Source organism: Pungitius pungitius, chromosome 2 (assembly GCF_949316345.1).
Source record: "Pungitius pungitius chromosome 2, fPunPun2.1, whole genome shotgun sequence".
Taxonomy (NCBI): Eukaryota; Metazoa; Chordata; class Actinopteri; order Perciformes; family Gasterosteidae; genus Pungitius; species Pungitius pungitius.
Genome location: NC_084901.1, coordinates 18859897 through 18887566, shown reverse-complemented (window position 1 = coordinate 18887566; position 27670 = coordinate 18859897). Strand labels below are relative to the sequence as shown.

At 42.8% G+C, this 27670-nt stretch overlaps 1 long non-coding RNA gene across 4 annotated transcripts; it reads right to left on the bottom strand.

Moving 5' to 3' along the window:
* On the bottom strand, positions 1–22030 carry LOC119211227 (uncharacterized). Of its 4 annotated transcripts, none has more exons than XR_005119747.2 (6): positions 21728–22030; positions 12169–12216; positions 11788–12087; positions 11390–11602; positions 3087–3180; positions 2–2390 (listed from the first exon to the last, which is right to left on the bottom strand). It is a non-coding gene; the product is annotated as an uncharacterized LOC119211227 (long non-coding RNA). The 4 variants fall into 4 exon arrangements; XR_005119748.2 differs by having other exon boundaries at positions 2–2371; XR_009950096.1 differs by having other exon boundaries at positions 1–3180; positions 11866–12087.
* Positions 22031–27670: the final 5640 nt, after the last annotated feature.

Sequence of the window (27670 nt, the reverse complement as noted above, 5' to 3'; positions counted from 1 at the left end):
GCCCTGGCCCAACAGAGCCTCTGACCGCTCCGTATCCCGTTTTATCCTCACATATGTATGCATTGACACACTGACATATATAGAGGTCGATCTTTACCGGACCGGTACGATAAGAGGTGTCGGGGGGGGGGTGTGCAGAGAGAAAAGCTCTTACCGAGATGGAAACGAGGGGACTTAATTTAAAGAGAAATTCAGTAAACGCCGGGCCAAAAGCATGTGGGAACTGTACAATCCAGCCATATCAGTGGAAGAAGACATAAGAAGCTTTCTGATTAGTTTCACTACACAGTCTGCAGCGGCCTATGGTCTTGAACAGAAACGCTGTATCTCAATCCAAACATGCACTGCTCAGACGCATGTCTCAAGACTCCCCGTGGACCTTGCAACCCAAAATGGACAGTAAGTGTAACTGCGATTACACATTGCGCAAGACCAACAACTGGATCGCGGGCTCCGTCTCCAAACGCGTTACAACAATAAATCCTTTGAATTTCTGAAGCATGCTTTCTTCCGCCGTCTCAAAGTGGTTCATCTAATAAACACGATTTAATTTATTTTACACTATGCTCTCTCCCCATGTCTCTTTCTCGCAGTCTTTCTGCCAGCCTTCTGTTTGTTCTAATGAATGACTTCTGAGATGAGATGCTGCTGTGAGGAGGTCACGGGAGGCTTCAGAATCACATTACTGTTAATGATAATAAAAAGAACAATCGGTGCTAAACCTCTTGGTTGTCTCCTCCTCTCTCTCCATATGGACTGGATGTATGATCCTGCTATTGTTTTGAATATTTTTACATCTTTGAATTGAAGTATTTGCAATTAAAATTCACAGTAAATATTGTTTTGTGCATTGTTTATTGACAGAAAATAGCAGATTAAAGGTATACAGTGGTGCACCATCTGGGTGTTAAAGCGCTTCACCAACTTTCAGGAGAAAAAAAAAGAAGCTATTCCCGACGGTAACATTTGAAGTGCAAAAGTAATGCAAGCAACTTCTAACACTTGGAGTCAGGCTTTATTTGATCAATTCTTATACTGACAAAACATTTTTTAGCTTTTGCTGAAGCGATATTATGCAGATGTAATCACCTCTGCTCAACTTCTATCAAATCAAGCAGGTGGAATCTGTTGACAATTTGAATCTTGCATTTGCTGGTTTAAAACATTTTTCACTTTTACACCCTTTATGAGCCGCATATTAAAAAAGTATAAATTGGATATAATGGAAATAAAAACATCCCTTAAGGGAGGAATACTTTCAAATCTTGCCGTGCAAGTTTACATCAACATCATCATCTACTCCACACCAAAGTGTTTGCTGGGGTTGTTTACGTATAGATCTGACATTCACGAGCAGATTATCGGTGACTCCCCCCCCGACGCCGCAGATACAGCGATGCCGGCTGTCCTTCCTGCGTGGCTTCCCCCGGGCTCCATTGGCACCGCAGCTGCCACCCACAGGATGGGAGAGCGGCGGGGTCGATGGCTTCGCGGCGTGGCTTCTTGGCAGCAGCCGGCCCTTCCCTGGCCCGGTTAAAAGGGCGAGGACGAGCCCAATCTCTCGGCGCATTGATCCGGGGGCCAGCCCTCCATTAGCCACCGTCAGAGCGAAAAGGTCAGCTAAGGCCAACGGATGGATCCCGCGTGCGTCCTACGGAGTGACTCATTCTCACACCCAGGGAGTGAGTCCCTGTCACTCTAGGTCTGTGCTGCACACCCCACCCCCCCCCACACACACACACACACACACATACTCCTGATGGACACCCAACGCCAAACGGTGGCTATTCCATTCCGAATGCTACACACCTCCCCGGTGGGCTTAACTCGCTTGCTTCTTTTGTTTGATGTCGGCCACATCATCCATTATTGTTGCTTTTAGAGATATTACTATCTCCTGCCCAATTATGAGTCCTCCCTTCTAATTTTCTCCAACAGAAATTGCTTAATAAATGAGCAGGCCGTGATTTGCGCCGATGATCACACAGCAGCACAATTGAAACCAAATTGCTCACTCAGAGATGATGCGCCACATTGTGCTCATCACTGAGTAGCAACTACTGCCTGGTGTGGTTTACATTAATGCAGCCGGGCCGTGAAAAGGGGATAATTGTGGTGCTAAATGCTGTAGAGGCTGTCGGGATCCGTTTCTTGACTTGTCAAGGGCAGCAGCGATAGAAGGGGTTGTGTCGGCGTCTACACACACAGAGAGAAACAGATGAGTTTATTTGCACCAACAGGCGTGCACACATGCGGGCACACACACACACACACACAGACAAAATCAGACACAATCCACATAGAGATGATTGTCTCTTGCCTCTGTCAGGTTTTGCTTCTGTTTTTTTTCTCCAGCCATGGAGACCTCATCCTGGGAAATTGAGCAATTTCTGATTGAAAACAGTGGCAGTAATTAGAGCACTCACTATTTGTAACCACTTGGCATGGCATTAGTATGCAAAGCTGGCAGCAAGCTTATCTTGGGGAAAACGTTTGTTTCCTTAATTGCCCTCTTAGGACAAAAGTGAAGGGGGGAGGGGGAGGTGGGGGAAGAGAATAAAATGTTAACGTGCTGCAGTAAGAATGGAGCCCGGTGGGTTGAGGGGATGTGACTCCCCGAACACAGGGGTTAAACTCCACTAATAGGCTGCACACAACACACATGGGCGCACACACAGGCACAGAGTAACAGTGGAGCGCTCGTACCCCCTGCATATGGGCACACACTGGCATTGGCACGGGGGGGGCACATGGAGGCGCGGTCAAACAAAAAGACAACTACGACGTGCGCACACATTCCGGGACACGCACAAATAGGGCACAATTACTGACATACTGTAAAATGAGACATTTCCACGCTAATTAATTTAATGGCTGTGTCTCTAAATAAAGAATCCGGTGAGATGTCATGAGCTATGTACAGTTTATCAAATAACGTTCATCGAATATAAAATGAACATGACTCACATGTCCTTTTTATGCATTGAATGTAAAGCTGTCATTGCATCAGTAGGTTTAAACATGTTACATCTGTGAGCTCATTCCCTCGCGGCTCTGGCATGTAGTTCTCAAAGTACTTATCTTACAGGCAGGGATGAGTCTTTCATGTCAGATTCTGCTCCATTTCGCAGGACATCTTCTTCTTGTCACATGTGTTGCACATGGGAACCATAACTGATCCTGGGTTGGGAGGAAAGCAGAAAGGTTCCCACATTGTAACCATTTGCAATAAAAACTATAGGGATTGCAAGGATGCATTTTTTTATTGCACCTGTGACTTATGGAGCTTTGTACTATGACGTATTGTTGCTGAATTACTGCGATTCCCCCTAAGTGTTGGTCAGTATATCTCAGAGGAACAGATAGGGAAGCAAAAGCATCGAGCCTTTGAACTAGTGTATAATTAAGACCCTCTATCATATGTAAAGAGAGGGGCCTATTTACTTTTAACAATTCTCACAATAACAAATGCTCCCATTATTTTCTTTCTTTGTTTGTTTTATTTGCTATTTTTTTTAGAAAAAAATGAATGCAACCGTCTTGTTGCTCAACAAAAAAGACTAATTCTGGTGGGAAGCTTTTTTTCCCTCTCTTCTTTCGTCGCGTTCCCTCCCGCATTGTCTGTTGAAGACAATTAACCCTTCATTCGGTTCAAAGCTCCCTGTTGTGATCGGAGCCTAATCCTTTACCTGTCTGGTTTGTGAATATTCATATAAATAAAATGGGTAGTATATGATGAAACAGGAGAAACTTCGAGGACTCGTTGATATGTTGTGCTCTTGAAGAGGACACCACCACATGTTGACAACCATCCTCAGCAGATGAATCCACAAACGGACACAACCACGCAAATCATTTCTAATTAAGCGCAATCACTCCGCGCGTGCGTCTCGGCGATCTTAAGCCTGATTAAAACGGTGTTTTTAACAAGACACTAACGGACACACAATGAAAAGCCAAAGATTCTAAATGTGTGGTTTATTGTAATTATGACGTCAATACGAATGGTTTACTCCTTTGTGTCACTGATTTTTTTTTTAAGTGAAGATAATCTATATGGATTAGTTCAAGCATGTGTGAAACAATGGGTCCGACAAGAACACAAGATTATATAGGAGAATTGTGAATGTCAATATTGAGATTCTGATTACACGTTTGTACCATTTGTGTTGTTTATTACACATTATTTTATATACATTTCATTTCATCAGCAGCCGGATGAATATCATGCAGCAAATTATTAACTAAATAGCTCAATCAAATAGTGTAAACGAAATTGCTGACAGAAATAAAGCTAAATCACTTACTTGTGAAAAAATAAAGTTTTTATTTCTATAGCGCAAGCAAAGAGAGCAGAAGGCTCGGTGCTATGCAGGTGGATGAATTCTGATATAAACATTGAGGGCCTATAGGCCTCCTGGCGTACTTTGGTTACTCGCTTCTCATTATAAATATTCTGATCCTCTTTATTCAGTCACTAAAATGATCAAAGTTTCATGAAGTTACACATTGGCCGATCTAATTGGTGCCCGAAAAGAGTTTCCTCTTTCTGTAAGAACTGTTGCATTTAATATTCACAACAAGGCAGCACAAAAGGGAGAGAGATAATCAAAGTTTGGGATAAAAACAAGTTGATGAAATTAAAGAGGGACCTGCGTTGCATCTGCAAAGTTTGCAACAAAACAAAAACCACGAAATTTAAAAATAAAAATCGCTTTCCCGACGTGGAGGCGGGGACACGTGACGGGGGGGGGGGGGATTGCGTGCTCGTTTAATTGAACGGGATGGATCTTGTTAGGATGATTGATACAAAGATTAATTCACCACATCTAATAAACCACCAGTTAGATTATGTGGCCTAATTGGTCCAAATACTGCAATTATTAGGAAATGTGCAAATTGTTTGTATTTTACACCTCGGAATCCGCCATGCACGCACTCAGGTGCACGCGCGACGGGTGGGCTCTGAGACGTGTGTGCGCGCCGTGGAAGAGCTTCAGCACGGACACGTCTCCCGACGTGCTCCACGTCACTCAAATCAATCGTCGAGGCGTCGGTTGGTTATTTTTTATTCGATAATCAAAGGTCTTTGGTCACGTGCTGCGGTTCGGCGGCGATTAAACCGACTCAGGGCCTCGTGGGATGAGCTCATGAACGCGCTGTTTCCACGGGACCCATTTAGATCACATCCGGCTGAGGGTTTGGTGAAGTGAGGCTTCCATAAAACGGCTTCGTGGGCGCTGAATCGGTGTCCGTGTGTACGCGCCACGTCCAACAAAAGCAAGGGGCTAATCCACCTAGTTTACACAATGCTTAGCGGCCCTGTTTACAGGGGCTGTGCACACAGAGGGCCTCACACCGGACAGACGTTAACGCTACTGTTTGATTTCCCTCTCTCTCTCTCTCAAACGCGACTAAAAGGCCACGTAAATTATCTACTCGTAAAGTTAGCATTCAAAGGAGATCATTTTCTTTTCTTTTTTAAGATAGTACCTGCATATTTATTTATTGCTTATTGTCGCCTGTTAACACCAGTTACATATCTTAAAATGCATTATTACCAATTTGAGATTTTATTATTTAAAAAAGTGAGATGTGCAACTTTATTGTTTAGAACAAATGAAGTGTCTCAACTCTGTATGCAGAGCTTCAACTCGTCACGCAGACGGACACCGGCAGAATTAGGATCGATATGACTGCGTTATTGTTAAAATATAAGATGCACGTGTTTTGTTTACACGCAGTGTCACGTTTTCTTGTGAGTGGAAATTGATTGCAGGACCTGCGTATTGAAACGGGACTTTAAATGCACTAATATTGTAAATTAGGGCATATTCTAGAGTATTATTAGCAACATGTTTCTGGCGTATATGCTTTCAATCTCATGTTTATGATTTAAATATCAGTTTGACAAGTCATTGTTTTTCATGTTTTCACAAAATGTACAAATTAATATAAATGCATAAATGATTACAGTCATTCTCTTCTTTTTTCTGTTTCAATATATTATACATGAGGCCTGTTCACTACAAAATCAACAGTAAGTGTTCTTTTGCGATTATAATCTGCCTACAAATTAATCACAGACATTTCCGATTCATGTTTGCTTTTCTTCAACGCATCCAAAATATATTCCCTTATGTGTTCACAATCACAATATAAAAAAAAGAGAAGATGATTGAAAATGGTCTCCTCTCGGTTTTGGACACTTCGTCTGGTAACAAACAGTCTTTTGCTTTTCACACTAAATGCATCATTCTCTTGCGACTTTACGGTAATGAAGTAAGGTAATACAATAGATTCCTGGCATCTGCCTTGCGTTTTTTTAAATAGCTTTTATTACATGTCCTGTTCATTTGTCTTGGAGCCGTTTACACATCCACCGTTCGTAAATGGGTTTTCCACAAAAGCATTTATCCAGAAGGGGTAATTACTTTGGCACAGCCAGGTAAATTCCGCCGCTAAATTGAAATATTCTGCTTTAATCCTCTCCTAAATCCCAATTCTTAGGACAGGGGGATGCGAGCGGCGGCGCAGCCATGTGGAGCTGCGGGGGGGCTTCTTCAGGTGAGCGTTACGTCGCAGGGGGGCGGAGGCACTCCTCTCGCCGTCATGAGCATAAAACAAGATTACTAGATCTTCATCACGTCGCCCCCCCCCCCCCCACACACCTCCCTCTCCACCACTCCACAATCTCTGCCTCTGATGGAAAAAAAAGTATATGTTGCATAATAAAATGCACAAAACGAATGGCAACTTGTTTGTTGGTGTGTCATAAATTACTTTGTTTTTTTTCTTCTTCAGGGTTTGAATGAGAAAATGCACTCCTAATAGGCACCGGGCATCTTGCCTTGTCTCGCATGCTATTAGAACAAGAAGAAGCTTCTAGCGTTTACTGATAATAAAATCTACCCAGCAGAAGTTGCAACATTCTGCTTGTCATGGTGCTGCCTACATTCACCACGCTCCAGTCTTTAATTTGTAGTCACCAGGAAGAAAAGGCTGAGTCCCAGCTCCGGCAGCTCCCGTCAGTCTCTGCAGGAGTGGGTGACAGAGAAACAGCAGCGGCAGATAGCATGCTAAAACCGCTTCACTAGAGACATCAAAGTAGACCAAACCTCATATTGAGTGAACCTTTAAGCCAGAAAGACTGTGTGGCATCGGAGCACCTAAAATGAGACTGTCATGTATTTCAAACTTCGCTCAAAGACACAAGAAGTATTCAGTGGCAAGTGCTTCTCAAACATACACACACACGCACACACACACACACACACACACACACACTAAGATTAGAAGTCTTTGTCTTACAGGAACCTCAAAGACCAATTAGATTGAGAGACGGGTGTGACGCATTTGTCAAAAATACGATGATGGATATCACTTCAGCAGTGAGCAAACATGGCTGGGGATTTCACTCAAGTGCAGCCATTGACAAGGCACTGTCGGAAAATCTGTCATCTTCAGCAGACCTGCCAGTCGACAACCATGCAGCTCGGGATTGAGACTGATCAATTCCCAAACTGCCAACAAGACATGGCTCTGATGGCGACGATTTTTTATTTTGTGAAGTCAAAAAAGTACTGCTCGCTTGGATACATTGTCAACTTTTCATAGGCATCACAAGCCAGCGAGGTCCCAAGATACAGAAGGGAGGAGACAGTGTGCAACAAATCTCAGATAAAAAAATAAAAAAAGATTCAGCGTGTATTCATCCGTGGTTTACCAAAAGTTTGGACCTGCTTACGCTTCTGTTTTGGACACTGCAGAAGTGGCGTCCCGTGGCCCACGTCTGGTTTCCTTCGCCTTACGTTGCACCGATCCCACACGCGTGATGCTCGGTGCCCGTCTTCGGCCACGGTTCTCCAAAGCGAAATCCGACACTGAGAGCACTTTCCTCTTCAAAGTCGTTTCCTGTTGTGCTTTGTGACCACAATAGTGTCAATCTCACACGTTCAAAGCCTCCTCCCCGTGTCAGCTTTGAGTGGCTGTCTATACGTGTCTGCGAGTAGAGTCGAGCCTTTGATGGCTGGTCTGAAAACAGTTGGGGACGTTATGACAAAAATCCAGAAGGAAAAAACAATTTCTATTGATTTGGCTGCACGGGACCCGGGGTTTTGTAAAATCACTTTCAGAAGCGAGATGTTGTGTTTGATGCTCACAGCGACTTGGAGGCTTTAGCTAGGCGGCTGAAATGCATTATGGGTACTAGGCGAAGGAAATCCCCAAATCTGTATATTGCAAAAAGGTAATCTCGGATCTATGGATACCAACACTCACTTTGAGCTCAAACTGAATATTGAGCTTTAAAGTGGGCAGCAGTGTTGCGTTTGTAATTAGCATATTGATTTGCTTCAACCGGTGCTGGAAAATAAATTGGTGATTAACTAAAAATGAAAAGACGATATTGATCGAATAACCGCTTGACGGGGAAAAAAATACCAATCATCCACTGCTGCCATGTGTGCACATTTGAGGATTTGCCGCTTTTCTTCGTTCGTAATTTTAAAATCGACTGTTGTTTGATGTTGATCGAAGACAACAAGCGATTTGTATTGCATTGGTTTACACAAGTCTGTGATGGACATTTTTCCAAAATCTAAAACAATCAATGTAGGGAAATCAACAATAACGTGCACGGATTTCTTTAGCACAGCCTTATATAGAAATGCAGTCCACTGTATTCTTGCTTAAGATGGTGTCTTAACATTTCATTTCTACCTCCATGAATCACGCTTCCTTGTTCCAATAGTCAGTGATATAAGGTCTGTGCACATGGGAGAGAAAAAGCTCTTAGTGTCTTCCCAAACAATAGCCATTTGAAAAGTTGCGTTTGAAGCCACGCCAAGTGATTGGGAATAATCAAATGACAATAATCAGATGAAAAGAGAGGCAATCTCAACAAACTTTGTCATTCAACTATTCAAGGTTCAATCATATCAGAGGTGTTTTGCATAACTATGAGACCCTGGTTCTAATCCTCAAAGGGCTACTTGGCTTTGCACTGTAGTCATTCAAGGTCTCAACCCGGTAGGAAATATGGGCTGCCATAGCAACACAAAGATGGCCTCTAAAGGCTTAACATAATTCTTCCCTAATAGAAAAATAACAGCGGCAAATCCCGTCCTTAGTGAACTGGCTTATTTGACAGAGGCAGACTCCCACCTGTGAAGCACATAGTCACCACGCCAATGCGCTAAGACTACGATAAGATGAAAAAGAGCCCATCCCGGGATGGGGATGGGCGGCCTAAGCTCAAGCCAGATTCTTTCTCTTCTCTGAAGCTGAAAACAGCTCCATGGTGTGTCTCTGACTATAGCTTTAGGATTTTGAAGCTGGACATTATGAGCTGCCAAATGAATCATACTCTCTATATAGTACTCAACTTTGAAGTGCTTGAGCCGTACTCTGAGAAAGTCTTTGGCAGGAGAAGATTGCTTATATGTGATCAAATCTCCACCAGTGAACAGATATTACCTCCTCGCTCTGCTTCCAGTGTTCACAGGATGTTCGCCTGGCAGAAATGTGGCATAAGGATGTTCTAAAACCTGCCTGGTAACCAATCCTCTCCCCCTTTTGACTGTGATCGCAAGAATCAGCCCCTTCCCCCTTTAGCCCACCTCCCGCTTTGTTGCCAGGTACCACAGAGATGGATTCCTGTCACTGTGTGCGTTGCATCAGAATGATGAGCACTGTGGAGAGAATAAATTACCGCCACACTTTAGAGTGGCAGGCATGTAAGTAGCAGCCGCCACGGCAGTTCCTTGCTCTCTGCTTATGGAATTGCTAATGAGAAGAAACACCCGTCGACGATGTTTGCGCCGCGGCGATTAAGCTAAAAATCAAAGACTTCATGAAATAATTACTTTCAAAGCTAGCTATGGAAATCAAATGGTGGCCCAACATGGGTTTTTCTTTAAAAAGGTGTACGCTGCTGTTTTGTCACACGTCGAGGGCGCAATGGAGCGTGAGAGAGAGAGAGAGTTGTATTTGAGAATTGCGATGCCTCGTATGCTGCGAACATGAGTCAGCCATTTTTAGCGGTACTGGATTCCTGTTTATTCACTATATTCGGCCGCTGGAGCCTCGTTGTCTGTCTCAGACGCTGCATCTCCCTGTCAGTAACCACTCTTCGTGCTCTGCGGCGGTTAAAGGGTATTTCTGTCCGCGGGGATGACTCCGGCCCGCTCATTCCTCACTGCGTCTAATCTCATCAATGTCGGAGAGGTTTTCCTGCTCCATGGCGTTCAAGAGCACCCAGTCAAGATGATAGAGCAGAAGTGAAAGCAAGATTATAGTCCTCTCAGCTAAGGGCAAGTAAAGCTATACACGCATTTGTTTGCTGTTACCTATCTCCTATTTCTCTCTCTCTTTATATATATATATATATATATATATATTAGAATATAAATCACTTAAAGCTCAAAGTAATACAAGTTTAATATCTTAATTTCATCAAAGATCAATTCTCACTATCTTAACATCTGGCACATGGTATTCTGTTAACCATGAGGGTGATATATTAGTACTCTAAAGGGACTTTTTGTCATGCAAATTCACCAGCTTTCTTTTCTTATCAATTCATCTTTTTGCTGTCGGGCAAATATGCTAAATCCATGTATTAATATTTTATTCCTCCCAATATATTGCCATCAAAAACAATACCTTTTTTTTAGTTGCCCTTCACATCTTGCAATTCAGAGGCATCTTTATTGGACTCCATATATTCCTGAGGCTTGCCTATATAATGGAGTGATTGGCAGTGGTGTCTTCACATTGGGCAATTATGTCCATAATGGGCATATGTGGCACTGAATCCATTCTGTAGTGCAGCCTAAGTGGCTAGGTGAATGGTGGAATTGAGTAGTTAAATCAACACTCTGTGGACGGCTGTCCAATAAGAGGCAATCCCGCTGAACCTCGGCCTCTTCCTGTTCCAGTCCTACACCGGCCAACTTAATAGATCAAAGCTCACCCAGCGCCATGTCTCCAGGACTCACATCTCCAGGAAAAGAATGGCCTCAGTTCAGATATGGCCACCTCTGGCCCGATTTACCGCGCGAGGGTCCCCTCCCCCTCTCCGGGCCTGAATCTGAGGATAGAGTGGCTATCTGACGAGATCACACAGAGAGGCGCGGGGGCCTTAAAGGCAGCGAGTTAGTAAAAAAAGGCTCCATTAAAACACGTTCAATATGCCGGTCAGGGCTCTCGATGTGCTGCACACCCCGTGGCCCCGGCAAACTCAAAGGGCATCAGCGCAGATTCAGTGCGGGGAATCTGGCCCCCATTAAGTTAATGAGTCCAGGGTATTAGTATGCCCTAGCCAGCTGCCAAGTCCCCCCCCCCCCTTTTTTTCATCTCTGGTAGTTTTAAGGAAAGATCCACCAACCTGGGTGTGACAAAGGGGAGCAGGGAGCAAGGTGCGCTCGTCTGCTCTGAGATCAATTTCAAGCCGTCGGTCCTCAGAGGGTAATTTCCCGTGGTTTAAGATGTCTTTGTGCGGGCTGGAAATCCAGATAAACAATGCAGAGTGGCACTTTTACTGTCACCAAGAGAACTTTGCAGTCTCTTAATCATGATTGCATCCTCCGAAAACAGACACCTAAAGTTGTAAAAAAAAAAAAAATAATGGGCAGGGGATTGGTGCTTAGAGACATATTTGCATAACATATTTGGAAACATGCTGTGGTCATTATAGCACTGTGAGCATTTTTTTAAATTTTATTTCATTTAGTGTCTACAGTCACTTCACAGTTAATGAACTCGGTAAACAGGGGCGTTGCTTACTAAAGCTCCGATACCTGACTCAAAGGAGAACACACAGCCTGTCACCACACAAGGAGCTGACGTGCGACCGACTGTCACCTGTGAGGGATTACTGAGACACTGCGGTTTGCCAGGGCCCGTCAACCAGGAAGTAGCAGCTGCTGGAGCTAATTAAAGGCATAGCAACGCGGTAACATAGCTCCAGCTCAGGGCCACATCAAACACTCTTCTTCATGCCAGTCTGGAATCTCCTCTCTGGGATGTGGAGGCCCTCCGTGACCTGCGCTGGGAGCCTGCTGGGCCCTCGGCCTGACCTGAGAGCTGCAAAGTGAATTAGAATGGGTCAGGATCACTGTGGGGTGCACCTGGAGCAGGCTTACCTGCGTCTGTGCATCTGCATACCAAATTATGGCGGTGAGGCTGTGTAGGCGCGGGTGCATGGACTCTGACCTGCACAACAAAGTGAGAGAGAGAGAGCCCGGGTGAGAGGTCAGGAGGAGAGAGGAGGCTCAGAGAAAACCCACCTATAGGAACCAAACATGATCAGAGAGACACACATGTCTCATCTGAGGAGGAACCACATGTCCCCAGATGTCCTGGTGAAACACAAGCTCAACGTAAACACATCACCTCAGAACAGATTGTGCAGAAGCTGTGCTTAATATAGAGATAAGCTTCACTTCAGAGTAAATAACACTTTGTTCGTGGTTTAAAAAAATGTTTTCTTCATTTGCCCAGTTAGAAACTAAAAAGCTGTTTACTCAAAATAACACTAAGCTCAATCATAGTGAGCGTTCCGTCTGAACAAGAGTACCTGAAGCTCGTCGAGGGAAGTTCCAGCCAATATTTATAGACACGCAAAAAGAGACAAAAGATAAAAGAACTGATGGTTGATGCGCGTCTGTTTTCTGCCTGGATCGGTTTGTCAGTTGTAGCGTAAAGGTAAAGCAGGGACATCCAAACAAATCTTTTATTAAACCTTTGCTCAGATGCAGTTGTAGCAACGATGTAGCTGTTGAAATAGTTTTATCACATGATAGAAAATACCCACACGGCTCCCCTTAATATTATGTTCATCTTTAAAACCTCTGAGTAAATAAACTGCAATTTTATATTTGGATGTTATTCCACCATTTCCCGTTTAAAGTCTCATCGTGGATGGAGTAGATGAGCACGATTACAGTGCTGATTCAATATTGACTCTGAGAGGAGTGTGGCAGAAGGCTGCGGGCCTCGTCTATGTCCACATGTCCCTTCCCTGTCAGGTCGGAGGCTCTGTGAGTTTGCTTTTCTTGTTGAATGCTTTACTACAACGGTAGAGTAAAAAAAAAAAAAGTAATCCCTGATGTGAAAGCCTTTGACTGGAATTCGGAGACTCAAAATCATCAGCCCAGGTTCTCTTGTGGTTTAAAGCAGAGTGGAGGCAACTTTCCGCCTCACGTCTTCACGCCTCGACGCTCGGAGGGACTGGCCGCGAGGGTCCGAGCGCCGCGTTCTTTTCAGCAGTCGTCGTGTGGTCTCAATCTCTTTGCACGTTTCACTGCCAGGTTCCTCTCCACCAGGCCTCCCCAAACTGTGTAATCAGCAGATGTCTTTATGGAGCAGCCCACTGCCATGTGCACACCCTGCATGCTTTGCCAATTTCAGTTTGGCAATATGTATATTTTTTTCTTTTAGATTATTATTTTTATTCGTCGGTTGGTTCTTAATGCGTCCCGGGGTCGCACATATCGCTCCGCTCAGCACTTTGAATTTGAATGCCTGAATGATATATCCCCGAGTGTTCTTAAGACATTCTAGTCTATTACACCTCAGACCTGCTGATTTAAACAAACTGACGTAAAGTAATTCAAAAGAATCCCTTAACCTTCACAAAGACTAAGTCAAACCAGCTGAGCAGGTTTTAGGGCTCAACATCCGTGAATAGTTTTAGTTATATAACATTAAGAGACCAGGGACTGGGGGATCACCATTTTGTGAAAAAAGAGGGTTAATGGGTTCATACAAAGACACAAAAACTAAAACAAAATTCATATTATGCTGAGCTGTGTGTCGGTAAATATTTTTTACAGAATAATGAAACATAAAATGTTATTTTTAAATTTGATGATATAAGACACAAGATGAAAAATCATACTGTATTGAAATTATTCTTGTTAAAAACTGGTACTGTAATCATTATCGAAATAGATGAGACATCAGTCATTACATCAGTGTGGGGATTTTTATGGCACTTCACGTGTGTATTTTAATTTCATTATATTTAGAACATCTATTGGACTACTTCTCAGAAATAAATGTATTGTTTGTAATATTACTCCACTACACCTATAGCTCAAGTTGCTGTTTTCTTTTCAGACTACTATGAGTTTATAAAATAAAACATTTTTAAGGACTAAACCATAGCTGCAGCTGTCATTTGATTTATAATAATTTCAGTCTATGCAACATAAAACCACAATGAAAAACACCCAATACATCTTTGCGGTTCCCGAAAGTGATATTTTTATACTATCTGACTGAAAGCCGACAACCAAGAAATATTTGATTTACTGTCTCACTGAAATCCTCATATTTTAGGAGTCTATCAATTTGTTCTTGTTTTTTTTATCACCCGCTTACTCACCTAATTTCTAGTTGAAACTACCTGACAAACCTAGTTGTTATGCTATAATATAAGATATGTATATATATATATAGAAAAGATACGTAATAGAAGACTGACATGTGGCTGCGCAGTAGGCCACCCGATGAGAACTTTTACACTGTATTCTTCTGCTAATGCTGTTGTAGATTTAGCTCTTAATGATGAGTATCAGGTTGTTTTTATGCGATTTACAGGCAAACAAGATGCTCAGCGAGAACATTTCAGCCTTTTCTACTAAATATTCTCAATCCATGTCCAGTTCCACGCGATATCAGACAGAAGATTCACGAGGGTCTGTGTTTGCATTTTCACTGTGAGTATTTCATTAAGAGGAAGCGGGAGGAGATCTTTCTTTAGAGAACTTCAGAAGAACTTACAAAAGTTAAAAAGGGACACCGATGCGTGCACATTCGCACAAGTCAACTTTGGTCTGTCGTTCAGCAGATGGAGTCAGCCACCATTCCTGAATTGGCCCTCTATTTTGGAGACCGTCATATGTCTATTGCATTTCAAAACTTTGCCAGAGATTCTTCACAGATTTTTTTTTTTTTTTTTTTTTTTTTTAGCAGTCGGGCCAAAGTGTTGTGTTGCAGCTCCGGGGGTCACAGCATGGCGGACACCAGTGGCAGCACTGGATCTAACCAGTCTAACAAAGTTTGCTGATCCGGCTGTGAGTCGGGGCGGTCCGGTGTGGCTAGCGGCCCGCTGCGAGTACAGCCGCCGACCAAAGGTCGGTGTGGACCGGCGCCGTCGACCCGCTTCGCCGAGCAAACAGGAACCGCAAAGCTTTTCCCTGATTAAGAGCAGAACGACCCGCCGACGGGAGGTGAAGTCAAAACCACTCAAGTGACTGGACATATAAGTGAGAGATTTACGTGCAAGCAAGATCAAGATGTTTTCTATTGCATTGCACTTCAGCAGAGGATCTGGATACTCCTCTTACAACTGTCCATATGTTTATGCATACATGTCGGTTTGCAAGAACTAACTTTCCTGGCCTGAACACGACTCTGCAACACAACACATTCAACCATGTGACAGCATGCATTTCAGCACCACCTGGACACCATCAGGGCACCAACATGCCACTGTTCCTTGTCTGTCACCATCTTCAATATTGCTGCAGAAGGTGGCAGACTTGTTGAGGGTTGGGTACCCGTGAAGTGAGCTGTCAAAATTAGCAACGTTTCTGGTTTGTTCGAAAGGGCGAAATGGGTCGCGCGGCGTAACAACAGCTACGACCCGAGAGGGACGCCGTGAGAAATGATTCACTGCTGCGTTATCACATTAAGAAATTTAGAGAATTGAGAAGTTTCTTTTCTCATTAACATCTAAAAGTACGTGTCAGTAATGGGAACTAATTATTTCTTACCATGCCGTATGAGGTCATGCAATAGTGTTGTACTTCTGTTACATACTCCTTAATGTCTAGCCTGACCTTTGATGGTGAATGTGTTAACTCCAACGCCATGAATTACCTTTTTATTTTTCTAGTGTAATGACATGGAGTGTGTGTGTGTGTGTGAGAAAGTGGTGATGTTGGACTTGGCAAGCTTTTTTTTCCTTCTCCATTTGGTGACAGATTGGGTTTAAATGACATTATATCTTCACAGTTGTGACTCACAGGCCTCTGCGTTGCAAAGTCAGGGTGAGGCTTGTCACTTCAGACGAGGACGCGTGAGGACCAGGTCGCCTCGCTTCGTCTTTTAGTTTATCACATTCTGCAGAAACAAGCCTTCAACGCTAAATGTCAATCAATCCATGAAGACCCATGCTTTCTCCCGCTTTCCTATTACAGGAAGTGCGTTTTCATGCGTAATAAATTATAAAGATACTTTGGTGAAACATCCAAAATAATTTGAAATATGAATACAGGTAACCAGCTGATTATTTTTGCAGAAGTTTTAAAAACACACGGCTTGATTGCGGCATGTTGCATTGTGGGGCGCTAAGCAATGCTAAATGCTTCTTAGCAACCATGCTAGCAACAGCGCTACAGTTTTTGACGTGGCTTTGAATCTTTCCCGCTGAGGCCATAGCAGGGTGCATCTCCTCCCTGAGCCCCAGGTAGGTGGACATGCGGGGGGGATTCTTTTAAAATATTGATGCTCTAGGCTCGCAGAACTCCTTTAACACTATAAAACCAGCATAATGTATGTTTCTGTCGGCCCTAACCCCCCCACCCATGTCAGCCATGTTTGTTTTTGCCGGTGCTATCAAAGGCTAACTGCTTTACAGCACCTCCTGGTGCTCCCCGGGAGCAAACTTTTCCTTCTGGAATAAAGATCTCGGCCCACAGATTTAAAGGTACCAAAAATCTATTTCACTATGTTTTTTATCATTCTTTCATAATTCAACCAAACATTGTTGATTTGAAATGGTTTTGCTGCAGGGATCTAAGAACTGCCTGATATTGGCCCTTTTAAAATAAGATGTAAGGGTTTGGGCTGATGGATTCATCGTAGATCGACTTCACACACTCAACAGATAACTTCTTGCTCGGGATTGTTGTCGTTTCACTTTTGTTTGGCAGACGACACATTAACTCGAACACGTCCTTTTAGAGCAGAGGGCGAGGCGTACTTGTTGTCTGAGAAAGATACACTAGGAAGTGGCCTCTCGCTCTGAAGCTTTGCTTACGCTCCGCTTTGGCGCTCTTGTTCTGTCCTGAGCTGCCTGTCCTTCAACTCCAGGGCTTTAGTATGAGGTGAGGCACACAGGAGGGATGAGGGCTGTCACTGCTGCTGCTGAGGTGCCCACGCCAGTGTTGCGTAGTCACTGAGAAAGACGCACTGAGAAAGGACTCCGCAGGCCAAGCAAGGAGATATCCCCAAGCAGGCCAAATAGGTCAGCGTTACGTAACCCGGAGGAACACCTAAAATGTCCCGCACATAAACATTAACACAATATTAATATTTCTTTGCTTTTTTGTAGCCGCTGTTTTTTTTCATATTTAGGTACAATTTTAGCGCTCCGTTCTAGAGATGGCAGGTGTTGTCTAGCTTCAATAGCTAAAATGTAGCTGCAAAAACACAGCGGAAGGTTACTAACTCTCTTGACTTTGTCAGCTGCACTTCCTCTTTCATTTGCACATCAGAATTCTTCAAATAAACATTGACTCCAGCTCCAACATGTCCACAGGTCACATATCATGTATGCCGTCTTTTGCAAATATTGAGTGACATGCAGCGGATATTCCCGGAGCAAAAAGTGATGAAAGACAGCGTTCAGTTTAGACGTGTGTCGTGATGTGATGTGTCGTGAGGACTGAACAGGTAAAGCCAGTGGTAACAAAAATTTCATCCAAAATATGCATCAGCAGTCAAAATACTGATAAATACCAGACGTGATTCACATATAGCCAAAATATGACTGCTTGTCTTCAAATTTGAATGGTTCCGTTATATGGTGCAAAAAAACAGCAACCAAAAAAGTGTCAATCAATCAATATTCAAGCCAAAATTTAGTTTAAACTGACGACAAACAATCTTTGATAGTTGAAGTATTTTTACAAGATAGAATCATTTTCCATAAAATAACTCTCAGATTGCATAAATAATACATGCATCAGAAAAAGAAAGCCTGAAGAGAAGCAGGAAAAACACTAATGGCACTAAAGTATAAGGATGCTTTAATTTGACGGTGTGAAATTGGAGCGCCTTTGAAGAACGTCCACAAAAACCTTCTCCCTTTATATTTCTCCTCAATTGTGTGACTCCGACGTGTCCCTTTTGTGCACTAGAATTATGGCCACTCTCATTTAAGGTGCATTTAAAGAAATATGTGACCAGAACCTTCAGGTGAATCCATTTAACTCTAAAAAATGAATGCATGTCCTCCGTGGTATAAGCAGGCCTCCCATTTCTTTGATTGCATTTGTGTTCACAATTGTCTCATTCATCATCGTACTCATCATCATCGTCATGTTCATCCACTGTGTTTCCTTTTGGCTATGTACTTTGATTGGAACCAAAACATTTTGGGCAATTATGACAAAACCGAAGACATTTTATCGCACGCTTTTACTAAAACACAGTAAGTGGAAAATAATATATATATATATATTTTTTAATGGATTGTGGGGTTCCATTAATACTGAAAATGTTAAAAACATACCACAGAATAATTACAAACGCTGAACTTTTGATTTTACGACCATGTACTGCTTCATAACCGTTGACTTTATAACTTTAAGTTACTTTGAAATTAAAAGAGGACAAAAAATAATTATTTCTATATTGTTACTGACATTAAAAGCCAGGATTGTAGCGTGTGTTTGTATTTAATTTGTTTTTAGTTTTGGTAAAATATATGCTTCTGTGAATCATTCAATGGAAAAATAGTTTTATTATAAATATATAAAACACATTTTAAAAAGAACATTTCAAGATTAAAGCGATACTAAAAAAGTATTTTCGCTTAAAAATAATTCAACAATCATATAAATTTAATAAATCAATGGAAAACTTAATTTATTTGTTGTTGTTAAAACTATCGCTGAATGTAGATGAAATTGTAAAATCTTACTGTCACGGGTAATTTTGAAATTGAAACCCTCAATAATTTTTTTATTTCTGAGCGCATTTTTTTAATGTATTTTTTCTGTATGTATACATGGTTACATACACAACCTTTCAATAAAGAGAAAGAATCATAAACGGACATTATAGTTTTTCCTTTTAGATTCAGCAGATGGATAAAAGAAAGTTATTGTTGCATTGTTGAAAACTTTTTTAGCTTATGTCAGACAAATGGTATCTGCGAGAACAATTGGAGGTGATTATACTTTGTGTTAGTTCAGTTGTTTGTTGAAGAAGCCATCTGTTTGTATGTTTCTTTGTAAATTCTTTAATTGTTTGTGCGTACAATTGTTTTTTTTTCTTTTCAAAACTTCACGCGCTTCATCAAAAGACAAGGAAATTCATTAGCTCTCTGTTTCAAGGTGGTATCCGAACAGCAGAAGATTCTTTTATTTTAAGTCTTTTTATTTCTTCAAGGGGTATTATCTCATCACAATCTAATAATATGCATTGATAAACAAGACGCAGAGTTCTTGATCAAAAACTGTGAGTCAAATCAGATGTTTCTGTGAAACGAGAAACTTCTCTCAGTTTACAGAATGAAAGGCCACCATCTGTTTTTCGTATGTTCATTTGTAGAGAGGAAATTCAACTGTCAGCAAAGTCCCTCCTACTTATCTAAACACATAGACATCCCCACCACATAGAGCTTCAGGTCTATACAAATCTTCATCACTGTGTTCACCTCAGTGGGTCAAAAAACCTGCAGCAAAGTGATTGAAAAAGTTTTCAATCGAATACATTCACTTTTGTGAAATGCAAACTCAATATATACTTTTTTTATAAATTTAAAAAAATGATATACTCATTTTAAATTCCATTATATGTTAATCCTTCTTTTGCTATAACCAACTTCAGACTGTCAAAGAAACTTTACTCATTATCGAGCATACTGTAAAAAAAATATATTCACCTCCATAATCTACACATTAAAATGTGAGATCAGTGGAAAAGTATACTGAGGGAGAAAGTTAGCAAGCTCATCTTTTAAATCTCGATTACAAAGAAAAATCTCTCTCTCATGATTTCCCAAAGTTTGGCATTGGGAAAAAAATAGGAGAAAAAATGTGAGGGTTTTCCTTGTGTCATACTATGAAGGCTTTCAACTGCAAAGACTTTCATATGAAGCTGTCACATTTTACTCATCTCATAACTCACGATCCAGGCTGAAAATATTTAAGGAGTTGTCTATCCTATACAAGTCGGGTTAAGTATTTCCTGTTTATGTACAGCATTGTTCTCAAAATGATGTAAAATAATTTAAAAAAAACTAATTATCAAAAGACTATTACGCGATTCAAAAGCAAATCTGAGGCTGTAATATCAGGGGACCCTTGAGAGTGAACCTCTTGTAAACCACAGCAAATACTGTTTATCTGAAACTAAATGTACCAGAAAATTAAGCTGCTTAAGCTGCTTAATCAACAGGACTAACGAAAATACCCTTCTGTGTTTGTTTTTTGCTTTTATTATAACACAAGTCAACTATGTATGTTATTCTTTCAAATAGCATTCAAAGAGTTTCAGCTCCATCTTCCTCCTGCCCTGTTAGCTTAGCAACAGCGGCCATTTTGTCTGCCTTTGCATTGGTAGAAACGTCTTTCTCAGGTCCTTGACCTACTCTTTGAAATTCTGGTTGTGTGATGATGGTCACATCAATTCGAAGGCAATTTGCAGGAACGAGATCTTTTAACTTGCACCTTCAAAATAGCAAAAAAGCGGATCGTATCAGTCATGCGGCGTGCATGTTCCAGGCAGTAATGCTTTCATTACTTTGCTCAGAATGCACCAGTGAGTGTTTAGTGCTAACCACATGGCCGTCACATTAAATGCACGTGCATACAGGACACATAGAGTATGCACAATGCAGGCACACACACAAATCGGATGAGTTGATCCCGTTCACCACCCACCGCTCCCACCTCCACATACGACCTCCACGACCAACCATCCACCGTAGGATGTTTAAAGCCAGCTCTCCAGAGGTCACCTTGGCTTGTTTACTTGACTTGGAGTCGATGCACAGTGAACATCTCACCTACCAACATGTATTCAAGCTCTCATCTCCTACTGGATCCTCAGTCAGTGTGGGTGAGTACAACCTGTAGTTTCTACCCAAGTCATCCGCTCCATGGAGGAAAAAAGTGTAATGGGCTGAACTGCTGGAGACGAGCCTCACTCATCGCTTTCAACTCTTTGAAACTCATTCATTTACCCACACGTCATCAATTAATTATACTTCGACCAATTAGCGTCTTCCTTTTCGACTTTGCCGGGAATAATTCACAGGATATCAATGCATTTTTAATCCATGGCTTCAGTAGTAGTAGTTAGCTTTGGCTACCATGAGATCAGTGTAAAACGCTTTCTTCCAATATAATGCTCTGAGCCTTGAATAGAAACTACCACAGTTTATATCATGATGATGGATATTTTCATGTATTAGATCTTCAAATTGTTGCATTTACAACTGAAAATGCAGGAGAAAACTTACAAAGATCAACAACATACAAACTACAATTTTAACAGCTAAAACATGCAGATGTGGTAAATGTCTGCATTTCGTAGGTTTTTGGACCAGCTGTCACCTCACGGGCCAAGAAACCAATGCTGAACGCGCTTGTGCGCACCAAGTACTCACCCAGCTACTGTACGTTGACGCAGACAATATCTCTGCTCGCACACAAAAACACACATACACACACACACCACACACGGGCACACAAACACTCACCTCTGCACTGCTGAAACACACCACTATTGAAACACTCTGATTCTGGTAATGTCCAAAATGTCCTGGTTGTTGGCACAGAGGGGTGAGAAGACTTTCTGGGATTGAGGCCCCCGGAGACGGGCCTTTTTCTGTCTTTCCAGGGAGAGCTGCCACTGACCACCCTGGTACACATAAGAGAAGAAATCCTTTTCAGGTTGAGAGTATGACACAGGACTGCCTCATAAATCAGAGCAGGCCCAGCCCGGCACAGGCTGGGAACGCCATGGGAGCGGTAGGCGGCACTACGGTGAGGTTTTTGGGGAAGGATTATGGATTGAGACGTACAGCTGGGAGGCTAAAGTTACACTTTTCATTACCACTTCGAGGGGGTCTTGGCTGCCTGGAAGCCAGTCAGATTTGTGAAGACCTCTTTCTCCCCCTGGAATGGTTGTAATTCTGCAGGCGCATTCTTCACCTGAGGACAATTGTTTTTGATATGGCAAAAAAACAATTTGGGTGAAACGCGATGGGAATGCTGTTTTTCATTTTCTTTTTTCCTTTCTATTTTTTTGCCAATGGAAGAATGAAAAAAAAAATGAAGAAAAAAAAAAAAGAGAGGGCATTGTGAAAAGTCCTCATTCACCAAAAGACCAGAGTAAAGAGAGAGCAGTATGCCCCCTTCTGGCTCTTTTCTTCTCTCCTTCTTTTCTTCTCCTTTTTTCCTTGGCGTCTGGAGATGTGAAGAAATGTCTTTTGATCAGCTCTGACAGAGCCCGGGCCATGTGAAGAGGGCGGCTAGCGGGACTCTGCCAAACCATGCAAGGCAAAAATGTTCCTAATAAGAGAGTAATAAGCTAAGGAGTGCTGGGTGTCTCTCTGATCCACATTCTGGGCTCTGTTTGTGCCAACACACCCAGTGCCTTCTGACGTGTAGCCGACTCTCATCAGCCTTTGGACTGTTTGCCAGGTCACTGCGTTTCACCTGGCTTGTCCCATATGCTCTCACCAATGGTGCAATAGTTTGAAATTTGGAACCATGTGGGTACAAAATTGGGATGTGGGAGTATTTCTATCTCTGATTTTAAACATGTCCAGAATGTAAAATATGTTTCTCCGCAGAAAGTATACACGGGTGGAAAAAATAAGGTGCAGGGTTGGTTTATGAGCGAAGCAAACGTGTCACCTTGCCCACACAACGTCAACTTGTGCTATTTCCACAGTGGACCGCTTCCATTGTGTGTGTGTGTGTGTGTGTGTGTGTGTGTGGTTTTGAAGTGGTCACATATCAAAGGGCTCTGTCTCTGCAGGGTGGATTTCTCCGGTACTCCGTAGAGCACAACAAGGAGATAGTTACCTCTCACCGCTTTCTCACTGCAGCACCCCAGCCCAAATAAACACATCACCTCCACTGCAGGGGGAGGAGGACAACAGCACAGCTGCCAAACCCCCTTCTCTCTCTTTCTTACCCAGGCGGCAGCGGCCCGCCAAGTCCACAGTGCTGCGGGGCATCGCGGCCACGAACAGGTGCTCTGCCGGTGGAGCTGGTGCCCGTTTTTTTTTTTTTTTTTAGGCCGGTCTCTGGGCTGGATGTGTGATGATGGCTGGTGAGGTTTTGGCTGGCCAGACTTTAATGGTGTGTGTTAGCGAGTCCCGGGCTCAGCACTGGTAATTATGGTGGGGAGAAGGCGATTAGGCAGCGCTGAGCAGCCCAGCGAGGGGGGACGGGCCCACGCCCAGCAGGGAGGGGAGTCCTGCCACGGGAGGGACCAATCAAGTGTAAAGCAGAGCGCAGACCCTGGGCCTTGGTTCAGTGGGAAAAAGGCTTGGCCGCTGGTTCAGAGCGCCGCAACTTTCACGGATTAGTAGAGACAGTATTCTGAAGACTGAAAGGGGGAACACAGCACGGAGGCAGCATCAATGCATGCGTGCACGCACACAAACACACAGTCACACAGGCTCCCTCTCTCGTACCCTTTCTCTCTCTCTCTCTCTCTCTCTCTCTCTCACACACACAAAACCCACCAACAGCTGGGAGGAGGGCGACAGCCATTGCCATATTACCATAGCAACGGCATATCTCACATTTGAGCCCAAATGAAGACAACTGGGGTATTTTTTTCCCCTCAGTTATTGGAAGTATTTTAATAGTTTCTCTCTGTGCTTGCAGAACGCCCCCCCGCCCCCCACCCCCCCATCTTGTTGTTTCGCAAATGACAAGATATTGACTGAGAAGTTATTTATTTATTGTGTATTTACGTGTCAAAGGGGTAAATGCTGTGCAGTCTTCCAAATTTTGGTTGATCTTCATTACTTCCTTGGGTCCACTGTGGACTTTAGTGCAAACAGACGGACACTTTCAAGTGAAGTAATTGCGTTTTTCTCACATTAAATAACTTTCACTCCTCAATACCTAAAGCAGGTTGAACAACTTTGAAGAATAACCTTGTTCTGCCCTCAACACGCATTAGATCATTTTACGTAGTTAGTTTGAATGTAATTCTTAAAAAGCACATAGGACAGGGCAGCTAAATGGCAGGGGTTGGGGCTGAAGTGACTAAAATTACTTTAAAGACACTTTTTAGAAAACCTGTTTGTATTGTAGAAAGTTTAAAGGTGCTGCAAAAAACACTTATATTGGAACTTCCTCGTAACGTTTGAATAAAGAAATTAAACGTATTTGGAATCCCTGTGTTCACAGTGTTATCTAAAATCACACAGGTATATTGTCTGCAGAGCTAGTTAAGTAAGCTCAGTGGATACACAAAGTGTAGCTATCAGAGTAAACATCTGGCTCTGGCTGCTGTTGTCAAATGAAACATTTGAAGCTTTCATCAGCCACGACAAACGTCTTTGCTTTCCATGGCGCGCTTATTTATGATGGCTGCTTTTGGTTCGGTTTTGTCCTCATTTTGGAGGGAGAGTAAACTGGTAAAGGGTGACGCTGCTCTGTTTCTGGATGAGTTTGGGGAATGAGAGCTCAAGTCCTATTCCATTCTGTTTAATGGCATCTCGTCCCCAGACAGCCTGTGTGTGTGTGTGTGTGTGTGATTTTGCATTCTTTGAGATGAGGAGAGTATTCCTGTACCAAGGGGCCTCCCCCCCCCCCCGAATCCTGTGCTTGCTTTGAGTACAATCATCCAGCAAAGCGTTCTCTATCTCCTTCTCGCTGACACACATTCTCTCTCTCTCTCTCTCTCTCTCTCTGTGCATTGCTCATCATGCTTTGACTTTGAAGTCACTGCTTTCTCTTCCTCTTTATTTTTGTCTTTGATTCAATAACATTCTGTGCATAGTTCCTGTAATGCCTGGATCCTTGTGCCTTTATTTTTCTTCTTCTGCCAGTGCAGAAACGGTGAGTCTCTTGCCTTTGAAACGACGTCCATAAATTACAACTTGTCATGTGTCATTTTCCTTGTTTACAGCCATTTTGGGCTCCGACTCCCCTGTGTTCCCCTCTTGTGTTTTACATTTAATTGCACCAATAATGTTGGTGGCGCTCACCGGCTCTGCACATGCAGCTCGTTGCCACTGAGGGGGTGCGGAAACTATTAAAATATTTTCCAGCCTTTTACGAGTTTTATGTGTATAATTTGTGTGGATGTGTCCCACTGTGTTACCACCAACTAGGAGAACAGAATGAGATTGTTCTTCGGCCTGTGCCACAACAGTGAGAGGGGGGAGACGGGACTCAGCAGAGCCAACAGGCCGAAGGGGTAAGAGGAGGAGTGAGGGAGGAGCAGAGTTAAGTCTGTACAGGAAATCTGCACTAAGTGTTCCTAAAGAGCTTGTGTTTGTCCTCCCCTGCACAAACGGCCTAATTTATTGCATGCCTGTTGAAGTCAACGGCCCTTTATAACCCCACAATAATTTCCCATATGTTCCATATATCACCACAGAGAGAGGGCGGAGGAGAGAGAGAGTGAAAAAAAAGACTGATGCAGCATATACGTTCAAGGCCCAACACACACACACACACACACACACCCACACACACACACCAATTGCAACAGGGGTAATACTCTTGTCTTAATCAAACCCGCATTGGAATGTGTGGATGTATGTGTTATTCCCAGCACACCACTACACCTGTGGGTGGGCCATGAAATATTAAACACTCCCGCTCATGTTGTTTACTTTCATCATTGAGGGAGAGTCCTTGATAATAGGAAACTTCTCTCCTCTGGCTCTGCCTTGTAAGGCCTCCACTTCTCCAGCAGGGCCAGTTTGTTCTTGTCAAAACCCATGTGCCACCACGGGGTTGACGAGGTCTACGAGGGAAACTGAGAGGGATTTTGAGTCAACGGCGCGCCAAAACGCCTTCTTAGTTTCGGTGTTGGGAAGCAACGAGGATGGGTGGAGTTTGTGACCTTCGCGCTGGTGACGGCTCATACGGTATAGCCCAGTATCGAAACAGTACGTCAAAAAAGTCACACAATTCTAATAAAGTGATTTGTGTACATGGACACAGATTTCCCCTCTCAGCATGGAAGCGATGGCTACCAAATGTCAACCATGATCCATTGCTGGACACAAGAATGACGCCCATCGTCGGGATTGTGTGGCGGTTCCCAGCTGGAGACTGTTGAGCCATAACCACTGGTGGCAGATGGACGCGTCCAACAACAAAAATTATATAGAAAATCTAACCCAAGTAGTTTTCTTGTCTAAATCCTAACCACTAACGTGTGAATTGAGGCTGATGCATCCTATTCATGAAACCTTGTTGTTGGTTTACATTCAATCCTTATGCGTGTTCGAAAAAAACACACAATGGACACAATATGGTAAATGTGTTGATCATGTGTTTCTGTTCATATGCAGCTTATGAATGCTAGATGAGAAAGAAAAGTAAAGTTGTTATGGATAAAACCAAAAATAAGAAAAATACACAATTCTTCACCTCTGATATGAACATATGGGACATTGAAATTGATCCTCCTATCAGTCAACTTAGCTATTATTTGTGTCCACTGCTGTCTTACTGACTTTTACTTCTCTCAGACCAGACTCATGAAGAAACAGGCCGCCTCCCATTGGCTCTGCCTGACACATCCCATGGGATGGGATGGGGTTCTGGAGGTGGGGGCCTGTTGATGGGGAGGGGTCTCGGCTGAGGTGCCAAAGAGCTGATCGATCCCCAGCTGCAGGTGGCCGAGCTGGAGAACAGGCGCTGAGCACATCCAAAACATGGCCTGACTACCAAGTACACTGCATACACAGGTACATAAAAAAAACAAAAAGAACCCATATGGAGGAACAACCTGTTCCAGCATTCATTGCATCAGGCAGAATTATAACTAACTGGAGAAAATTGTTTTGAGTATGAAAGTTGATTAAATAATTGATTGCGATTCTCACACAGAATGCTTCATCATTTGATGACTTTGTGCGTCATAACAGGGTGCGTAACAGTTTGACATAAGACACCATTTCTGACGCAAGTCATTTATGATTCTTGTGATTTCCCGGATGTGATGAAGTTACATTTTATTTGTTAATGGGTTGATAAACGCTAAAAGAAATGACTCTCTTATCATAATGAATAAACACTGAGTTTAGAGATTGAACATTTGTACCGGTGTACATAAGAAACGTTTTAGTTGATCATACACATGAGCTGTACTGTATATGAGTGAGTGAATCATCAATAAGATGAGCAGCCCTTATTTAACCAACTTCTTATTTATAAAGAAACCGCTTAAGCCCTGATGTTCTCTAAAATCCTTCCATGATTTAATTACAAAAGGGCCTTGTTTGGGAACACGTCTTAAAGATCATAGTGTGTAGTTGCAGCAGCTACGTTTGAATCAACGTGAGGTGCAATCGGGTAGGAGACAGAACACGAGTCATGCAGGGAGAATGGGACTATTCCACTTCCACAAGTTTGTCCACCCAGAGAGCTTTGGCATCTCCGCAGGTATACGGGTTAGCTTAGAAATTGAGGGAATGATTTTGTGTTTGGGT